General features: G+C 38.1%; 1 protein-coding gene across 1 annotated transcript in view; it reads left to right on the top strand.

Moving 5' to 3' along the window:
* Positions 1-14,675, top strand: part of KAT6B (lysine acetyltransferase 6B) — a 117,824-nt gene that overhangs the window by 85,606 nt on the left and 17,543 nt on the right. The window lies entirely within an intron of this gene.

Below are 14,675 nucleotides of genomic sequence, written 5' to 3'. Positions count from 1 at the left end.
CCAGACAAAATTATCTAAGGAACCTTCTCAGTTAAATGTCCTCAGTATTACTGAATCCAACTTTCTACTGTAATTTAGAGGGAGGATGACAAGGAATTAGTGTATATTGTGTGTGGGTGGTTTTCACTATTATGTTTTTTAAAGCACTGTTGAATTACATGACAGCAGAGATAGTTCAGATAATAGGATTCCTGCCCTGAAGGTGTATGCAAGAACATTAAAATGCAAATAATAATACATTGCAGTATAACAGCAGGACAAAGACAATAATTTGTAACTGTAGAGTTTTCAAGGTCTGTGTCTTGCAGTGTTCTACCCAGCATGACTGCACTAGAATGTATAAAGATACTTAGTGTGTCTCATCATTGTATGGCTTTACAAACAGCCTTCACTATACCCCTGTGAATCAGGTAAGGATGTTTCTGGACCACTTAATCTGCCGTTGAAATGTAACCATCACTGGAGTGGAACACAGCAGCTGTTCCATTGTGCACCTTCTGCAACCTTTTAGGAAAGGCTGTGACAAGTACCACATATTTCTGGAACTGTGGAGTGAACTTTAGGCTCACTTAGGTAGAAATTGACCCTGTTTTAGGATTAAAATACTTTTTTGCAAAAGGAGATGGAGAACTCTTAGTAGGCACAATTGGTAAGTACTTCCAGGCTTTGGCTTTGTTTGTTACTATGTGGTATCTCTCTCTCAAAAAAAAGAGCACTCTTAAGAAATGTTATTCTGGTTGAATTTGCAATAGTTATGTTTACAAAACCAATGGCATAGCCATGAAACCCATAGATTCCACAGAAGGTCTGCATATGAGTATGCTGTGTCTCTTTGGATATGTGCTCTGTTACTGTACCATGTGCTACTTAATCTGGGAACATCATTAAGGTGTTCTGTCTTTCTTATCCTACTGGAAAAATCTTTAAGCCCATTGAGTTGTTTGAATCATTAGGTTTTATGTGTTAACTTACAACAGGACCTAATGGTGTTCTATCTTGGTGTTTATCTGGTGCTGTTCCTACAGTCTTTCCTCTTCGCAGACATGTTTATATCACAGGTGTGGGCTGCAGCTGTGAAAACTGGGCATAGTCCAGAGAACACTTTCAGCTTCTGCTGTAGCTAACACACTGCCCACTTCATGACCACACAATCAGTCCTTCAGTACCTTTCCACAGTATTTTCCCTTTGTTTTCTGGACAGAGGTTCCCTTAACTAATTGGGAATCAGACTGTCTCAGTTGCCGACAGAACAAAGAACCAAGAGGTGACTGAGAAAATCTGGCTCAGTAGTGTGAGTGAGGTACAGATTGCATGAAAGGTAGTGAGAGAACAGTTTGTGGCTGTTTCTCCCTAGATGTGTAAAGGAGAAGGGCAAGTTATCAGGCTAGTTTTCCTAGACTGTGCCATGAAATGTGGCAACCATAGCTTCATCTGAATCACTGAGCCCAAAATCTGTCTTCATACAGAAGAACCCTTTGAAATCAATTTTACTTACTCTTTTTTGGAATTTTACTTGTGTTTCTGCTTTTTATGTTATAATTGACTAACTGCCATCTTCTTGGTACTTTTTACCCTTTCTGTGCAATTGTGGTCTCCTGTGTATAAGTTGCTCTAGCTGGCCTGAGAAGATGTGATATAACAAAATTCCGATTATTATTCTAAACTTGAACAGAGCAAGTTTATCATCGTTTAAAGCATTCTTTGCCGGTGACATTATTGAGACTGTCATGTTCTCATAAAGTTGTTGGAAGATAAATTTTATGCTTTGAATGTTAAGTCTTCATTTGTTATGTGGGTAATGCTTGTAAACTGCTCTATTTTGAAATCTGTGAAGCAGTCACTGATACTTGTCTTTTTTCATAACAGTAACCAGAATAGTTTTTAGACTACAATAATAAAAATGTAACTGAGCAAGTAATTTTCAGAAAATGATAGTTAAAAAACACAAAAGGGAAGGTTTTAAAAACCGTGTGCGAGCAGCTGGCTGCTCACATTACTTTGTGTACATCTAGACACTTGATAGAAAGGCTGGAAAGCACGCAGCCTTAAGCCACTCCATGACTTCTGCTTTGTCAGCAGTCTGGTGTAAATGTACTTTGTGGTAAAAATTTGCTTCCTTTTTGGTAAGTGAAATGCATTTGTTTGTTCAGATTGTGGTGCATTCTTTTGCCTTGAACTAATTTAATGTTCACAGATGAGTCTTATATGGTCATGCTGTAACTTGAATGGGAAAGTCTGCTGAAAGACAAATAGGTATTTGTTTTCTGACCATTGATTTTTGGTTGTTTTTTTTCAACTTATATTCTGTTAACTACATTTAAATGTATCTATATTTCAAATTGAAACTGATAATACTGTTATTTCTTACTCTGTAGACACCACTGTAAAGGTTTATCTGTCTGTTTCTTCAGGAATCTGTAATCTCACCTGTGGGGAAAGGATTTTAAAAAAGAAGAAATTAACTTTTGTGAGAAGCAAGCATGCTGTAAAATGCCTGAGTTCGCTAGTCTTGATTGTCTTCAGCAAAAATTTCATTTGTAGTTTTCTGTATGTCATTCATCATTTAGATAGCAATGTTATTGTTAAAACCAGAAGATTTTTTTTTTTTTGATTGTAGGGAAGTTAGAGATTTTGACTGTTACAGAAGTTTGTTGGGCTGTTTGGAAATTGAAAAAAGTTGTTATAAATATTTATTAAACGGCTAAACTGTCAATCTGTAAAAATGAAGACTTGATACTGCTTCATTTTGCTTAATTCTCTGTAAGATAAAATCAGTTTAACCTATTTTATGTTCTTGAAGCTTGTCATGCTGCAGACCAAGTGGTTTACATGAAGTCTTTACTTTGTTTACACTGAATATACTTTAATAAATATTATAATGATTGATGTTTCACGTAGGGATAGGGAACCTAATTTTTATTTGGAGTGTATTTAAACGTACAAAGCATTTCCTGAAAATAAATAAAGGTCTTAGTTTGGTTGTTGTATTTATACCTTCCTGCCTTTTACAGGAGGGAAAGTTCTTGCCAAACTTCTTAGGTTTGGGCTGGTTTTTTTGTTTTCATTTCCTTGTTGTTCTTGTATTCAGTGAGGTTGACTGGATCGTGATTGCAGGGTCGTACCTGAGGGAGAATAACTGAATTCTGCACCCATCTTTTGTATGTGTTGTAAATAAAATTTTTGGGCAAGTAGACTCCATAAAGCAGGCTTTATTGTGTAAGAGCCCATTCTGGATTTGTTTCACTTCAAGTCCATTTGTGGTAATAGACAGCTCTCATTCCTGTCACAAGGATTACATGTATTTTCGTTTGGGTGAGCCTTTATATGTCCTCTGTCAGTTCAGCCTGCACTGCTGCTGTGGTTTTGACAGTGCAAGCACTGAAGCTACGGTGTTGTGACTTCTCTCTGTGCAGACCCATTTCTTTTATAAACTTTATCAACTTCTCTATACAAGACATTTTTCTTTGCTTTCTTGATTTGAGCTCTTGCAAATCTTCACGTGGTTTTTATTTCTGTTCCTTAGGCTGCAATGCCAGGACATACTAGTATTTCTTTATTTGGCATATCTAACACGGAGTTCAATATTACTAGAATGGAATACAGCAGTATTTCATATTTGTTTTCTGTAAGTTTAAAGTCATCTTTTGATTCACATTTCTTCACAGAGCTCATCTTGTTACAGTCCTGTGTTTCTGCTTACTGGATTGCAAATTCTGTGCTGGAGGCCTAGCCAGCAGTTGAAGGAAAAGAAATGCATGTGACTGTTAGGATAAACCTTTCCAACTATGCTGGCCAGTATGCTGACAATTCATTTACATTACAGTTATAAAACCGGGCTTTTAATGCTGAGGAGCAAAGTCCTTGATAGCCTGTTGTTATTTATCTTCAGGGTGTTTCTGGTCCAACTGATTATAGCAGTTTCTTACTCCCCTTCAGAATTCCTTCTTTTCATTTGGTTGTCTGTTCACTGTGAAATTATTATTCTTGTTAGAGAGATGAAACATGTTTTAAGGATGCTGGCATACTATTTGGGCTACATACATTCTATGTTTTGTGTGTAGGGGTTTTTTTTTGGTTCACTTGTCTGAGTGTTTGGGAAAGTTGGTGCTGACTTTTTGAACTTCTGTATCATTTATTGCATGCAACTTTTAATGCTGGATTTTTTTCCCGTTAGCTTGAATTAACCCCAGATTCCCTTCTGGGATGTGTAGCTCAGATTTTTTTGTGGGGAAACCGTGACAGGGAAGGGCAATTAAGTCTGGCAGTGAAAGAAACAAACAGAATTTGTCGTACCTGAGGAGTTTTATTCTGGTGTAGGAAAAGTGGCTCTGTTAAATGTCCTTGTTTGCTTATTTCCTCAAATCTGGTATCTGTTTCTTGGCCACGTGTTTGGTTTTTTTCCTGTTCAAGTCAAAGAGGTGAATAAATCTTCAAGTCCTGATTTGCAAAAGCAGCAGAGTATGAGCAGTATCAGCACTTGGGCAACAACTCATGTACAGCACCAGGGAAGGCAAATTTCCAAGGGATGAGAGGAAGGAAAAGTTGACTGTATAAGTAAGGGGAAAACTGTTGATGAGAAGTCATTTCTTTCCTTCTAAATGCTTTTCATGAATGAGCATCAGAGCCATTGATAAAGGATGTCAGTACTGTTACTGATCTTTTTAAAATGGTATCTGAGAGAGGGAGAGAGAGATTCCCTCTCTTGCTCAGTTAGTTGCAAAATTCATTAGTCTGTGTTGCTTCTCAATAGGAAATGGCTCAGCAAAGGCCCGTGAACAAGATCAGTGTAGTGTTCATTTGCTGTGTACAGCTTTCAGGAAATCGATTGAAGACCTGGAACTACAAGTTGTTTCTTTGCTCTCAGTTTTAATCCTGTCTTCTTGACTGCAAATTCCTACAATCCCTTGTCCACATATAACCATTTAGGGGCTCTTGTGCACAAAAGCTGAATCAGTGAAATATTCTGTGCTGAAAGTGGGTGGGGAGTAAGTACAGATGTCCTCAAAGGTGTTTGTTATACCCATGATCCTGTATGGACTTTGTTTGAGAAGTAAGAGATGATGATGGGGCAGTGAATAGACAAAAAAAGGATGCATAGCTTTGTAAAGTGCATTCTTGAATTCCTTCCAGTTTGCACTTGTTTCAGAAGATCTGCATCCCTCTGTGGAAATGTGGAAGACTGTTCATTCCTTAGTGCTCAGTAATACAGAAGTGGTAAGCATTGTGTGTTGAGTCCAGAGACTGCTTTAGGCAGAGAAGTTGTCTGTCCCACAAGCATCTGTATTGATGAGAATGGGGTCAGTGTGTTTACTTCTTACAGCCAGCAGTTTTGAGACACTTTTGAAACAAGCTGAAAAAACTGCATTACATGAAACCTGGGATAGTCTTCAGGCACAGTTTAAGGAGACTGAAAAGTATGAGATTTTCCTTTGTTGTTTAATGCAATTTTGTTCTTCCAACAAGTTTGTTAAAGAGCTTGTCTAGCCTGTAAAATAAGTATTTCTGTGAAAGGAAAGAGGTTTGGTTTCTGTTAAACTTGAAGAAAATTATATAGTTCAAAAATAAAACTGCTTATTTTTGAATATGTTCAATTCAAACAGCATTTGCTCTTCTAGGGTCAGCTAGTTATTTCCAACTTCTGTGGCTCCAGTACTTGAAAAGCTCTATCTTCTGATATCAACAAATGGTTATTTTGATGGAAAATAAGAATTCCTTTTGGACAATATTGAGCCTTGTTTTCTCACTCGTGTGCATTACTACGTCTTGGGTTTTTGCATTGTCTTCAGCAGGAGTGAGGGTTGAGCTTTCCATGGCTAGTTGCAGTTTGGACAGTCATCTTTTCTAGTTTCATCTTCCAAACTGGCTTTGCGGTACTTTAGTGTATCAAGAAGGTTTCAAAATGTTGCTGTGCCAGAAGATCAATTTTATAACTTGCTTATCTGTGGTTCTTGCTATAGTGTTTTTAGGTTTCCTGCTTTAACAGCAAATTAGGTTACTCCTTTGTGGAAACCTGAAAAGCAATGATTTTTTGTGAAGTATTATGTTTGTGCAGTCATCCAAAAAAATCTAATTGAGCAAAACTTGAAACTAGTAATGGACTAACATGTGGCCTCTCATTTAGGGCACCATATTGCTGATAAGACACTAGCATTAGAGAAAATGTCATGACTGTTTGGAAGATAAGTAACTTTTAAAAAATGCAATAAATGTGTTGGAAATAAGTGGTGCAATAAGAGTAAAAATGCTGCCTGAGATTTTTACAGTGCCTCTGAGAAAGTAGTGTATCAGTAAAGAAAAAGCCTTGGAAAAGGTAGCAGACTTTCTTGACTGAGGGCTTTAATTTTTTAGTAGGAAGCTGGCATGAGGAAAATGAGCAAAGCCATTACAGTACAGAAATGGTGTTCTTTCTTCTTTAAAGAATACTTGAAAATGGAAACAATGACAAACCATTAACAGAAGCACCATGAGGGCAAGAAAGAGCAGAAGTAGTGAAAATATGTATTTTTCTTCTTCATTATGATGAACTGACACAGTTTATTTGCTGTGTAGCCTTACTTTGTGTTAAGTAGCTGTGTAGACTTCTTTTACAGTAACAGGTCAAGGGTGGGTAACTAGCTTAAAACTCTATTCAGATGGAAACAAGACATAGACCTTGAACTGAGAAAAGCTGTGTTCTTTATAGTAGTTAATAAATTAACCTCTGGAAAACAAAGCAAACTCGAAAAAAATGTAAAGGTGGATGCTGTAATGAAGGAAATGCATTAGATGGAAGTGTGTTCACATGTATGGCATGTAAGTTCTGGTACTATTATGCAACTACTGGGAACCACTGTCTGATACCTGCTTGCAGTTTAGAACTAGCCTAAGCTGCAGTGGGCTGCAAGCAGTTGGATCTACTTGTTTGGTATGTGTTTATTTAGCACTGATAGTCTAAATCTCCTTATGAGCAATGGGAAGTAATGTGTTGACCAGAAAGTAATATTTTTGAAAACCTACTATAAGAGAATCATAGGAATTTTTTAGGTATCTCATAACTTTAATCAATTATGGATATGAAGTATAAATAGCATTTGAAAAATTAGGATGTCTGTGGAGTGATGAACTCTTTCTGTAAACACCTCTTACACTGTTATTTTCCAAAATCTGATGTTGAGATGTTTTGCAGTTTGCTCTAACAAATATTGAAATATAACAGAAATACCACCTAGGAATAAATACACTTTTTAAAACAGTTGTTTACAGTCATGCTTTGCTGTGGCCTTTAAACAGAATGGGGGGGGGTTAAGATAAAATTTATTCTAACTAAGAGCATTTTAGCATTCCCTTTCTCACATTACAGTTTCTCACATTACAAGGACTGTTTTGTTACTGCTGAGGGAGTGGCAAACAACTGAAGGTGAGAAGGTGAGACTAGGAGTAGAGAGGAACAGGATTTTTTTTTTTTAATAGGCTTTATGGGAAAGGTATTTTCTCAAACTACATTTCTGAAGAATTAAGGATCTGTGTAAAACAGGCCTGCGGTGGTGGCCATTAACTGTGGTGGCCCATATTGAATCATTCTCTGGTGTGGGGTATTTTACAACTGACTGACTTGTGTACCCCAGTACAGAATACTTTGTCAATCTCCTCATCATTTTCTGTTGGTGTGTTTACAAGTGCATTGTGTCCAAAGGAAAGGTTGAATTATCTGCCTTTTTTTTTTTTTTTTCTCCCCTCTAGGAGGGAATTTAAAGTGTCTCTGAGAGCTGTGAATTTGAGTGAGCCTGACTGCTGCTGCTTATTTTCTGTTCTTTTCTTGATGATTGATTGTGTTGCTGACCTCAAGGCTTGAGTTTGGCCTCTCGTAAATAACTAATAAGGAGCATTCTGTCAAGCTGAGATTTAGATGAGGGGGTAATGAAGATGGATTTTGAATCAAGCTTAGTTGACTTAAGATTATTCCAAGAAAATCAACCCCTTGGGATTTCTTGGCATCACTTTTATATAGCTTCAAGACACTGTACATTTATCAGAACTGCAAAAGAAAGCAGATGTCACTTAAGGTGCAGAAGTTAAGACTATTTTAACTGAAGAGCATCTTTATTCCAGATAGCATTAAAAACAACAAAAAGACAAGGCTAAACACGGTAAGAATGATAACAAGTATTTGTTGGTGAAGCTGTCTTCATAAGCATTAGTGAACATGGAAAGCCATCTGCTGAAGACTGGTGGCTGAAAACAGGTTTTAATTAACTACTGCAACTTTATTGATTAGAATTTTTACAGAGGGTAAGGTAGCTTGGGAGGAAAACAAATTGTCTGAGTTAGCAGGGATCAGGTTAGGAAAGCTAAAGCCCTGATAGGGTTAAATCTGGCTGGAGATGTCAAGGGTAACAAAATCTTCTATAGATACACCAGTGATAAGAGGAAGAATAGGGAAGATGTGAGCCCTGTCTGGAAGGAAATGTGAGACCTGATTACCCAGGATATGGAAAAGACTGAGGTACTCAAGACTTCCTTGCTTCAGCCTCTTCACCAGCAAGTGTTCCAACCACAGTGCGCAAGTTGCAGAAGGCAGTCCCTGTCACCCTGTTGTTGAGGCACAGCGGGACACCTTGTGGTCTTCTTGAGGCATGTCTTGTTTTCAGAGACAGCATTTTTATCAGTCAGTTCTACCTTCTTTTAAGGGAATTGTATTTTTTCCTTGTTTACTTCTAGTAAGAGTAACAGTAGATATTTAGCAGATTACCGTGTCTTAGGCTTAGCTTTTTGAAGTGTGCTGTAATAGGTTAGTTTGTGTTCAGTGCTTAGCAGGTAATGTGCACTTTCTTATCATGCAGTTTCTGTATCTGCTAACTAATCAGATACTGCCATCAAATTCCCTAATAACCTCCTTCACCTGTTGTTGTGACTCTTTTTTCTGAATCTTACTTGGTTAATTTTTTGTTATACAGCATGCTTTAGTAGAGCAAATGAATAGCAATGACATTTTGCTGCTCACATAAGACAAATGCAGCTTATATCTTCTGTAGTGTCTTAAGGAGTATGTGTGTCATGGCCACTTACCTGAGCAAACACAATATTTACAGTGATTTCCTAAGTGTGCCTTTTGGCTTCTCAGCACTCAACTCCCCGTTTCTCTTTTGTTCATGCTGTTTAATACTACTAGGCTATCCATTGTAGGTAGGAATAAAATAATGATAGGAAAAGCTCTTGGGCTCTGGAACGTCATTATCTACTCTAAAACTGTTTAAAACCATCGCTGATACAGTTTTGGTCCAGGGCATCTGTCACTTTCCAAATGTGATAATAGTTTTCCTAAGCCATGAATCTGGGAGAATTATGTTAACAGCCAGGTTAACACTCCAGCTGAGAGTCAGAGCTTAGTGGTATGGATGCCATCTGTCTGTGTTGGTTGGCCTCAGTGCCATGTAAAGATTCTGGGCACATTGTTATATTAGGCATAGCCTCTTAGGTCCATATTCCTGTGTTGTCAGTTGAGTGCTGTAGAGGTACATAGAGCCTATAAGAAGGCAAGCAGTTAGTATTGTCTAATGAGCACAATAGATATATTTTTAACACAGTATGCATGTGCTGTCAACATGTAACACCAGAGGGTAATGGCAGTTCTTCGAGGAAATTCATTCAACAATTATAATTGAATAAACAATTTACTACTCAGTGTCATTTATTGAATAATTTAAAAAATGTAACTTTAAATAATAACTTAAAACATTGCTTATAAAATCAAGAACAATCCAGCCTTTTTAATGATCTTCTAAACTACTTAACCTATCAACAAATTGATTCATCCAATTGGTATTCAAGACTGATGCCCTCTGCACATAAGTCCTGCTTTTAAGGGTACTTCAGTTCCTTTTCTCTTGCTTATGCTTTCACTCTGCTTATAAGTAGTCCACTTCATACACAGAACCTCCACTCAAGGGGTTTAGTGGCAACTGGCACAGGTAAAATAAGTGTTAGCCAATTAATTCACTCAAAGGGTACCTTTTGTAGGTCTGACTGTAATGCAGTCATCTTTACCTTTCCTTCCCTTCATGAAGGGAATTTGTTTAGCTCTAACCTCTTCTGTGAAGCTTTCTATAAAGAAGCTAAAGGTTTTGGGCCTCCTGTGTTGGGTTTACTTGAGGATGTGGAGAGGAATGAGAGCTTACATTATTTCTTGTAACAATAATGAGAGAATCTTTGGCTTACTCTGTTCATCGTGAAGAAAGCTTTTCTTTACTCAGACAAAGAAAAGGGAATGTAGCAGGTTGTTCACTGATCTGAGCATCTCAAGTTACAGCTAGTCTTTTTTTTTTTTTTAATAGTGTTTTTGTGGATCTTGGGATCGGGGTCCTTTGAAGCTGTCTCAAAAGTGCTTTCAAAGAGGGTACTAGCACCTATTTAAGGTCCTCTATCTTTGACCTTCCTCCCATTGACATAGATAGGAACAGTTCAGAGGCACACAGAATAGTTATGGAAAAAATGGTAACATGAATTACAGTTTTAGGAATTGTAAGTCTTAAGAAGTGCACACTTTCACCTTTCCTATTTCTGCCTTCCACTCCTGGTCATACCTCTGAACTTGCAGTGTTGAGCTGACCCGACTGTATTGAGCTGTCCTTTCTGAATACTCAGCTGCTTTGATATTTCTGACCACCCTTTTGAACCTGTCTTCACAACTTGTTCATATAATATCAAAACAAAGGACATGATGTTTTGTAAGACAAAAAACATTATCTATTAGAATAACTTGAAGCACTGGTTTGGGTAAATCTTCACTTGGGATACTGGTGTATTATTAAAACAGTTACTAGTACTTCCTGTTCTTTCAGATATTTGGTTTGATACAGAATGTTGCATGAAAACCTAAAAGTTCTTCCTTTCCATATTAGAGGACTTATTTTACTTGGATTTGTTTCAAACAAAACGAAGTTTAGCTTGATTCCATCTGTCTGAGTTTGGTAATTAGTTTGTGGGGGATGGCCTTTAAAGAGATGGAGAAGAACTCAGAACATACCAAGTGTGATAGTTCACTGGTTGCTTCTTTTGTTCTGGATAGATTCTCATGAATATGTTTTCTTCTGACACAAATATTAACAAAATATATATAGGAACTGAACAGTGCTGATTACATAAGGGCTATATTTTGAGCACAAGCTATTGCTTAGGCTCTGCTTTGGGACTAGGGGTCTCAGAAGTAGATTTTAAACTGTTTCCAACTTCCAGAAGTCACGTGTATTGGCATCTTTAAAGTGTATATCTGGAAAGCATTCATAAGTAGCTTATAAAATTCTGTTTTCCATATAAGAGTTACTTTGATGGTGTTGGGATACCTTTGCTATGCATGGAAGTGTATGTAAATGTTGATATGTGTGATTGTGATGTGCATGCATAAGTGTGAACCTGAGATTGATAAATTTAAGTTACACAGTGCACAGCAAAAAGCTATTACCCTTATAAATCAGACTGAAGTCCAGAATGCTGGCATAGTGTTACTTTCTTATTTTATGGATGTAGTGTAGTGTAGTTCCAAGTGGACTTCTGCTATGAAGGCTACATTCAGTCTAAAATTCTGGAAAGATCAGTAGACTAAAATCTGTTCTTATGATCCAAACAAACCTGCTCCTATTTGACTCCCATTTTCATGACTTCAATACACTGTTCCTACCCCTTCATTACTCTCCAGCAGCTCTTATCAGTATTGATGTTTTTGATCTGGCTTCACTGGCAGATAGACTAGATCAGTGGACTTGATTGCTGACTGCTTAAGTCCATAACATAATGATGTTAATAACCAATATGATCCAAATGCTTAATTACAGGTATTGTTCCTGTAATTTGTAATGCAGTTAATCCACACAGCTGATGCAGAGGTGCATCATGCTTTTGAGGTCCAAATGTCCCTGTTTATTATGTAATTGCTCTAGACCCAATGATTGCTTGAAATACCCGAGAGTCATCTGGTATTTAAAGAGCTGTGAGTATATATAGTTTAGAGGGCATATTCATGCTACATATAATACTTTCTGATAGAAAAATACTGCTTAAAATGGGCAGAAATGCATCTAGAATATTAATGTAAAAGCACAGATGTATTGAACCCTCCCCAGCCTTTGTCTGGATACAAGTTAATAGAAGTGCTCTCCAAGATGAATCCTAAATAATAGGAGTATGTATTTGCCTCTTGGTGAAGTTTCTTATAAGTGTCTATCTTAACACTTTATAGAGAAACCCATACTTTGTGGGTTTTTTCACTTCTTTGTAACAACAGAAAAACATACAAATACAGTGACCTTTGCTGTAAACTCAGTACATTGTAAAATATGATAGAATAATTGTAATAGTTTCATGTACTGAGCAATATTTAGACTAAATAGCCAGAAGTGGAACAAGATGCTGCATTTTAGAGCTGTATGATAGTGGTTAAGGAGAAAATACAACAAATTCATTTTGTGCATTTTGGAGCACAGCATAGAAGGATGAAGCATGGGTATGGATCCTGAGCTCAGAAGGTGATTGAACTATGTAACAAAGAGGTGAATATCATTAATGACAAAGACATGCAAACCTTGCAGTTTAATGGAACAGTTGACCCAGAATTGGCTGCTCTGAGGGTCCAGAGGGCTGTTTGGAGTTAACACGACCATGAGGGTGATGTTTCACAGGCATCAGTTGGATGGCACATCAGAAACTAATTTAGACAGATCTTCTAGGGAAATAAGTAGCCATCCAGATCATGGCCTTCTTGAAGAGTGGGTTTGTAGGAGACAATGTGATTGGAGTGAGCAGGGGAAGGGGGCCCTCTTGCATTGCATTTGAGATTACATTGTTCCAATTTCTCATGTCTTGTAGACAAAAGGGAGGAATTGGAAGACTGTACTTTGTCATTGAGCTTATAACCTCATTGGGGCTACAGAAACCCAATGGGTAGCTCAGAAGAGTGACTGCTGCTATAGATGGATAACAGTCTCTTCGGGGACAGGCAGGGAAGCCAAGGAGAGGAATTCATGCTCTACACAAAGGAATAACTTGGAAGCAGAGTTCTCTGCTATGGAATGGGTCATAGGCCTGTCAAGTCTCTGTGCCTCAGAATCAGAGGTTAGGGCAGCAACCATTAATACTGTGGGTGGCATTTGTTACAGATAGCCTGATCAAAAAAGGGAAGAGGTTGAACCTTCCAAGCAGCTGAGTGACATCTGCTAGTGGAAGGCCTTTGTTCCCAAGGACTACTTGAAACAGTTCTGCAAGGGCAGCACAGCAGGATATTTGGGACAGTATTTAAACATAGATTTTCGAAGGACCAGCTAGGGCAAGTGCTTTGCATTTGGCAGTCCAGGCTGTAGTGGCTGGGAGATAGTAGGGTTTCAGATCCTGAGAGAAATGATAAGGGCAACTAGCTGACTAAGGCCCAGAATTTTACTTTGTTTAGAGAACTGCTAAGTGGTGTCCTCAATGAGGTTTGCTGTGAAGAGCAAAGGAACACAGGACATGTTGATCTCTGTAGGCAGTTTCCTCAGACTGCAAAAATGACTCATTCTAATAGTCATGAAAATAGCAGGCATTGCAGTAAGCCTGCTAGGCCACAGGGAGAGTTCCTGAGTTGAGCAGAAGGAGTCTGCAAAAGGCACTGGTATTACTTACATGTGCAGCAGTGTTAAACTGAAGCTTGGCTGGAGTTGAAACTGAGGGATGTGTAGAGCAATAGAAGAGCTCTGAAGAGTATGTGGACAGCCACAGGAAGAGTAAGAAGAACATGGCCCTGCTGATGAATGGAATAAGCATGTGACAACATGGGGGTGTGATCTCAGAAGTGATCTGAGGTACTCTACTTTCTTTGCCCTGACTTTTACTGATGGGGCCAGTTCTCAGGTATGACAGAATTTATGGAGCAGAGTGAGATGCCATCTTTGCTAGAGGAAGGTCAAGTTATAGAGTACTTAGGGAAAATGGTGAGATTCACCCAAGAGAACTGGCTGACATGACTGCAAGACCTCTCCCTATAATCTTTAAGAAGTCAGTGCAATTCAGGAACGTCCTCGGTAACTGAAGGGTGGCAAATGTTACAAGCATCTTGAAGATAGTCAAGAAGAGCGGACAACTACATCAATGAGTGAAATAAATGGATCCGTATCATCACGATATTACAAAGATTACAGAGTATATGACTTGGTATAAGTCATATAAAATGCTAAGGTGCATCTGAGTCTATAAATTCTGTCTACAGGTATTTCCATATATGCTGTCTTCTGAAAATTCTGTCATTAGCATTAGATTAGCTTATAATAGGAGAACTTATTTTGGAAGTAAACTTCAGGAAGTTTGGAAGTAAAGTGCTGTCATTAGGCTGTTGTTTAAGTGCTGTCTTGCATAGGTGCATTTTGAACTGGACTTGATAATGTGGTACTTAACACGGGCAGCTTTCTTCAAGCCTGTTTATAGGATCAGTGATGTATTACTGTTGTTAGTATAGCTGAACATGTCCAGAAAGATAAAATGAAGTTTAGTTGTGCATTGACCCCAATACCGTGTAGCTGTTCAAATCAAACTGATAGCAGTGGCTTTAGTGCATGGCTGGAGAGGAAGCATGTCCCTTAGAATGGTACATTCTGTCTTTGTTGTCTGTATTGTCCTTGATTCTCAGGCAGTTAAGCCGTTTACAGCTCGGCTGCTGAATACCAGCACATACAGAT

This window comes from Lepidothrix coronata, unplaced genomic scaffold, assembly GCF_001604755.1.
Source record: "Lepidothrix coronata isolate B3197 unplaced genomic scaffold, Lepidothrix_coronata-1.0 Scaffold17, whole genome shotgun sequence".
NCBI classification, from domain to species: domain Eukaryota; kingdom Metazoa; phylum Chordata; class Aves; order Passeriformes; family Pipridae; genus Lepidothrix; species Lepidothrix coronata.
Note: the sequence above shows the minus strand (reverse complement) of the source record. Positions and strands in the feature narration are given on the sequence as shown.